The sequence below is a fragment of the Chaetura pelagica genome, unplaced genomic scaffold (assembly GCF_000747805.2).
Source record: "Chaetura pelagica isolate M959 unplaced genomic scaffold, ChaPel_1.0 scaffold356, whole genome shotgun sequence".
In the NCBI taxonomy this organism is placed as follows: domain Eukaryota; kingdom Metazoa; phylum Chordata; class Aves; order Apodiformes; family Apodidae; genus Chaetura; species Chaetura pelagica.
Window position 1 is genome coordinate 4,628,684 of NW_009953964.1, and position 6,858 is coordinate 4,635,541.

Genomic DNA, 6,858 nt, shown 5'->3' on the forward strand with positions numbered 1-6,858 from the left:
GTCTCCGGGACACGTCCTGCCAGGCAGAGAGGGCTGGCCAGGCAGTGCCAGTGCGCTTGGGCACACACAGCACGCTGATAACAGTGACTCCCATCGCAAGAGACATGTGACAGCTCTATCCTGCACCTCTCAAGTCTTAACAGCAGCACCCGTGCCAACCCTGCCAGCAGCCAGCCTGGCAAACACCACCCACTACCCGCTGACCCTGGCACAGCAGGAAGCAGCACCCCCAAAAAATGCATGTGCCAGGGGCTGCTGCAAGCAGCAGGGCTGGCACTGCTTGATGGCATCAGCCAGGCAGGGCACAGGCCGGGTCCTGAACCCTGGTGGTGTTTTCTAAGAAATTCTTATCTGCTCCAAAACCAAAGGCAGAACCAACAGACATCAACCGGCATGTGCTGAGGGTACAAAACCACAGTGGGAATTAAAACGTCCCATCAGCTCGGGAGGTCTCCAGCCCTGCCATGTGATCCCCTGGCAGTGGGAAAAGAAGCGCAGGCAGCAGCAAGCAGGAGCAGGAAGGTTTTATGCTCCAGCGTGACACATTTCTCCAGTGAGGCAGCACAGCCTGTGCTGGGCAAGGATGGAACAAGAGGCAGCACAAGCCCTACAACCTCGAGGTGCTCCACACAGAGGATGCCCAGAGGGACAGCAAGCAGTGGGAGCCATGGCTCAGGCCAGCAGGGACATGGAGACCCTGAAACTCTTGGGACTGCTTCCACTCACAGCCACACAGCTGAAGGTGGCAGGAAAGGCTGTGGCCCCATGAAACATGCTGGGGAGCCCCAGGAGCAGGGTGCCCCCAAGCTCCAGCCAGGCTGGCAGCACAGGGGACAGACTGTGCCATGAGAGGAGGCAAGATCCTGACTCACTCAGGAGCTGACTATTAGCCAGCTTTGCTGGTCACAAAAATTCCCCATGATGGCAACTCCTTCCTTTTCAAAGGAAAACATGAGGGGGTGATTATTTTCAGACCTTCCTCTTCTGATGTCCTAGCAGCCAGCAGCCACATGACGGCTGTGGGCAGAGGGATGCCAGCAAGGAGGCTCCCACAGGGTCGGGGGGCTGCAGGGGCCAGAGGACGAGCAGCCTTGCCCTGTCCTGGCCACTGGTCCCTTTGGAGGTTGGGTCACTACCTTGTAGGTTGACAGGGCTCCATGAGGCCCTTTTTGTTCAGAGGATATTGCAGACATCCTCCCATGGTGCAGTCCTTCCCAGCTAACAACAGGTCAGCTCCTTGGGCACTGTTCACCCTGGTACCAGTAGCTCTTCACCCCTTTCAGCCAGCACAAGAGCAAATCCCTGCCAGGAGGCAACAAACAACTGTCCCTCCAGCTCCCCAGGCTATGAGTGAGTTGAACCTGCAGTGGCACAAGGAAGAAAGCAGAGCCACTGCCCACAGGGACAGAGGTAGACATCACTGTCTCATGCTACATCAGGTTCCCACTCCAGCTCCAAAGCTGCCCAGGTGAGCCCAGACTCAGCCTTGCTCCCTACCCACAGCCTCAGGATCTTCCACAGTGTTGTGCTTGGAAAGCTCCCCTTGGCTTTGCCAGCAGCCACAGCCACAGTCTGTGGTCCTGGGAATTCCTGAACTGCTCCTGGGGGCTGACAAAGGCAACATGGGGAAGTTGGGAACCCTTCAGGGCCCATGGGCAAGCTGGGAAGCTTTCAGGGCCCATGGGCAAGAAGCAGGGAGCAAATGTGCCAGCAGGGCAGGCTCTTAGTTGCACCAGAGCCACTCACCCTGCCTGAGAGTTGCTTGAGGCTCTGAAATGACAGACCAACTCAGGGTGAACTATCATTACTGAAATATCCTCCTCCCTGGCTCAGGACACCTAACACAGAGCTTTGTGGGTGGCAGCTAGCAGGAGGCAGACACTTGGCATGCAGCCTGGGTCTGCCAGGGGGTCTGTAATACCTGTCACTTTCTGGCACTCTGTGTCAGCAGATCAGTGGCCATGAAACAGGAGCCAAGGTTAAAGCTGTCCCGAATCCTGCCCTTTCACATACACAACTGATGAGCAGGTGGAGAGAACCTGCTGACTGCTGGACACCACAGCCCAGTGTTATCCCTCTGACAGGTCTGTGGCCATCATCTGCAGGATGCTCTTCACTGCCCTGAACCATAGGCACCTTTTTGGTGCTCCCAATGCAGAGCAAGGACTGTTCTGGGAAGCCTGCACCCTGCCAGGAGCACTCCCAGTCCCTTTTGCCAGGGAGGTAGAAGGCAAGGGAGGGAGGAAAGTTATGTCTCCTGCCTGCCTGCAGGCTTTGTCCCAAAGCTCAGGGAGGTGTTGAGGTCTTCCCTGCCATGGAAGACAGCACAGTGGCCTGCACTGCTCGGTGCTGCCCGTGCTGCCAGCAGCAAAGCACCCTCTTAAAGCTGATCAGGACGAGGCAGGAGACAGAGAAGGTTCATGCTGGGGTTAAGAAGGCGCAAGAAGGATCTTCCCGCATTAGTCTGACCTGCCAGCGGGTCCAGCCCCGCCGCTCTGCTGCCACTGCCACGCTCCAGTGACACGCTGTGCCCTGCCAGGGCTCAGGGCACCATCACCAAACCCAACCCACCATGACCCTCAGTTGACCCTTTCTCCTGCCAGACCCAAGCTGTGCTGGCCTTCCTGGCAGGGGTCTTTGGGGGAGCCCCTGTTGTGCACAGATCCCACGTGGAAAACGAAGTTTTCCATTGGAGGTGCGAGAGATTGAAGGACTAAAACCAATGTGGAAAGGGTAAAACTGCTCAGACCTGTCCACACCCTCCCACCAGGCCTGTCCATGCACGCTCAGGCCCATATCCTGGTTTGGGTGGAAGCACCAGTCCTAGCCAGCCCTCCCTGCCAGGGAGGTGGGTTCTGCTGACCCCCCTCACTGCATCCCCTGCTGAAGGAACAGGCAGGGCTGCCCACACCAGCTCCTCCCTGCTGCCCTGCACAAGGCCCTGGCACCCCACAGCGTGGCCTTGCTGCCTGCACCTCACTGCTGCCCATCACCAAGGGGCCCCTGTGAAAGCAAGGAGAGGGGTTCTCCCCACCCCTTCTCCTGAATCAGGGGCTCCCTCCTCTCTGGCTGGACCTATCAGCCAGGCACTGCAGTCTTCCTGATTCGATTGCTGCCCATTTTCTGCACAGCGCCTGGAGGTGTCCTGGCCAGAGGTGATGTCTCACCACCCAGCGTGGTCACTGCTTGGCTCTGCTCCAGCAGGGCTCTGCCTACACTCTCCAGGAAAGCTGGCAAGGGGGAAGCAGGTGAGCCTGGGCACTGGTGGGCAGGCAGGTGTGGGCTCTGCCACCTCCTGGGCTTGCCCAGGGAGGGCTGTGCCAGCCCCAGCACCCCAAAACTACAGTGAGCTGCCACAGCTGCACTGCCCCTTCAGTGACTCAAACCACCGAAAGAAGTGGTGGGACAGGGGATGCTGAACAACTGGGTACTTTCCATGTAGGCATCATCAGTGCTAGGAAATCACCAGTATTAACAGATTAATGGTGTTGATACAATTCCAATTATTACAGTGGAGAAACTGAGGCACAGGAAGGTGAACTGAGAGCAGGTTACAGTGGGTCCCGTGACCACGGGCTCTGTGCAGGGCTCAGGAAGGCGGGTGGTGGAGATGTGCTCCTTGAGCAGCACCTCTGGAGGGCTGTGCAGGCACCTTCCCTAGCACAACCTGTTTGGCCTGGGGATTTCCCGGGGCTGCACCAGCCCTCACCAGGCTTTGCTGTCCCGGAAGTGGCGACTGTCCCAGGCAGGTCACCAGCCCTGGGGACCTGAGGCTGGGGCTCTGTCCCTCCCTTTTGGCTCTTCAGACAGCATTTTTAGGAGCCACAGCCAGGAGCCAGAGCTGCCAACCTGCCTGCTCCTCCAAGCTTTTCCTGGCTTCAGGATTGGGCGTTTCCATCTCCCCCTACCCCCAAACCAACTGAATCACCCAAGAAAGAAACTGCACCAAGATCTCCAGATAGAAAAATCCCTCTGAGGGCAAAAGGTTCCTTGAGGAGCCCATGCAAACCTGGGCAATTGCCCACATACACAAAGCTTTGCCACTAGTACAAATTTCCCCCTGCAAGGGACCGCACCTCTCCCCTCCCCAAAATCCCAGCCGAACAGGCTCCAGCAGGAAGTGTGGGAGCTCCACGTTCAGGTGGGGTCTGGCCACTCCCCATTGCAGCAGCTGAACACTAGCACTTCTCTACCCCCTGCCCAAACCAGGGGGGGAGAAGCCCACAAATATGACTTCCTGTGCTTAAATCAGACCCTTTAACCTGCTCCATGTCCTGTAACAAGTCCCTCACAACCCTGCCCTGAGCTTGCCTGCTCCCAAGCCCTGCCCTCTCCCCCTGTTTTGGACCCCAGGGACCAACATAAAGCCAGAGACCCTGAGGCAGGCATCCACACCTGAAATATGGATCCAACAGCCTGGTGCCCAGGAACTGGTCTGGCCCAGCATCCACCTCCGGGTCAGAATCATAAGGAGCCAACAGCCCCCTGCAGCACATGGCAGGCAACCTCTGCCCTGGCAGTGTCGTGTCCAACACAGCTCGAGTCCCCATGCAGGGCTCTCAGGGGCTAAGGCACCTGCTTGGTGTGCCACCTCAATACACTTTCAATGGTCGTAGTGCCTGACAGTGGGTTCCCAGTCTAAGAACTGGGCAGCTCCAGTTACCAGTCTGCCTTGCTTTTATCCATCCATCCATCCATCCATCCATCCATCCATCCATCCATCTCTCCCAGCTGCCTCTGTTCCCCACATCAGGGGCTGCCACATGGGAGTGCAGCCAAATGTCCTTGGGCAGAGCCTCCAATGTCACCCTGGAGGGGAGTGTGGTGGGTCAGGTAGGGAGGCAGGGCAACAATGCCCATGGCAGCAATGTCCATGGCCATGCTCAGCATGGCACCAGTGAGGGAGCCTGGCAGGGACACTGACTGGGCCAGGCAGGCTAAGCCAGCAGGTGAAGCTGGCTTCACACCCTCCTACTGTTGCTGGAGGTGAACGAGCCACCCCTGTGCCTCTCAGCCCCCAGAAGCAGGGGCATGGTGGCACAGCACCTCAGCAAGACAACCCCTTGGTCTCTCCATCCCAGCTCCTCTGCCAGTATGGTTTCCAACCGTGGGCGACCGAGTGGAGCCGCGTGTCCCCAGACCCAGCCAAGCCGTGCTTGGTTATGCAAACGGCAATGGGAGCTGTTTCAACTAGTTGGACTGCTGCCTGGCAGTCAGGTGCCTTCCTCCTCCTCCCACAACTGCTGCCAGTCCCCTGTGGGCAGCTGCCCAGGCTCCCACGGGTGCCTCTATCCCCATGCTGAACACGCCATGAGCAAGGGGCTCCCCCTCCCTGCGGTGCCCCGGGAGGGGGGGCAGGCGCAGGGGCTCGCTCACCCCAGCACAATGTGCTCTTATCCCCCAGCACAGCTGTGAACCAGCCCCGTCAGCAGGTTTCACAGTCCTTGAGGTGTCCTCAAGTGTCCCGGTACTGCCGATGCACAGTGAGCACCAGGGCAATCAGAGGAAAGGTTGGCCATGCGCAGCTCACACCCACACAACACTCATCGTGCTCAGCTGGGAGCAGGGACCTGGTGCCGTGCAAGCCCCAGGGTGCAGCAGAGGTGGGGAGGGGACCATTTGCCCCATTGCTGGTGAGTTTTGCAAAAGCACTGTGGCTGTGCTGGCATCTCCCACCCTGACTACATGATGGTAGATGGATGAAGGATGCATGAACCCAAGCACACTGCCCTCTGCGACCTGCTGTGATCAACATTTGGAAAGCTGCTGTAAGCCACAAAAGAGAAATCTAGCAGAGCTGGCCACCGCGTCTGTCACCAGCTGGCTCAGCCACGCTCAGGTCTCATGGCAGAGGCTCAGTGTTTGCCTTTCCCTGGAGAAATTCTCCTCAGGCTAGGAGCAGAGAGGAGCTAACACATGGAGAGCATCTGCTTCAATCAGCCTCCAAAATGCTGCAAAACAAGGGGAAAAACCCAGATCCGAGCAACAAGCATCTTCATACAAATCTCATCCTTCCCAAACCGGTACCAACCTCACACTCCAAGACACCAGGAAACCAGCAGCACAGCTCTGCACAGGGCTTTTCATTCTTTGCACAACACTTCAGCCTCTCCTTAAATTTCAACACAGATTGCAGGGAAATTCATATGGTGCTGACTGAGTCAGCAGAGGCCCAGCAACCCTGGCTCCGGCCGGGAAATGTTCCCTAACCACCTCCAGCTGCTCCCAGCAGCTCCAGCAGCATAGCCAGGGTTGCTGCTGGAGGTTTTGGCACCGCATGGATTAGCAACTCCACAGGGTGATAGCTGAGGCCGTGCTGAAATGCAGGATGAAGTGGGATGAGGCCAGATGCCTGCCTGCATCAGGGCTGCGGAGCTCCTGCCACGGACAGAGTCTGACCCAGGGAACTCAGGTAGGAAGGCAGAGAGGGAAAAGTGCTGCAGAGCCAGCCTCCATACTGCTTGTTGGAAAAGGGAGAGGAATCATCCAGCCCACCACACGGAGAAGAGACAGTCTGGCCTGGCTGCACCAGCAGCAGCGCTGGGAGAGGGAGCTGACACCGGCTGGGGAGGCACAGAGGATGGCTCCATCCCTGCAACGTTTCTTTACTACAAACTTCTCTGCAACAAAATAAGGCCTTTGCCAAACTAAATGGGCTTCTGGCCAGAGCCTTCCGAGGCTCCCTGGGATGCTCTGCTCTACCCATCCCTCAGCAGGTGCTAAGATATTATCACAGGTGTCAGTTTTTCTGGTTGGGGTGTTTTTCCAGCTGGTGCCAGATGTCCTTGACGAGTCTTTTCACAAAGGTGGTACCAAGCTGGAGGAGTGGGGAACCCTGCCTGTGCTAAGTAGTAAAAG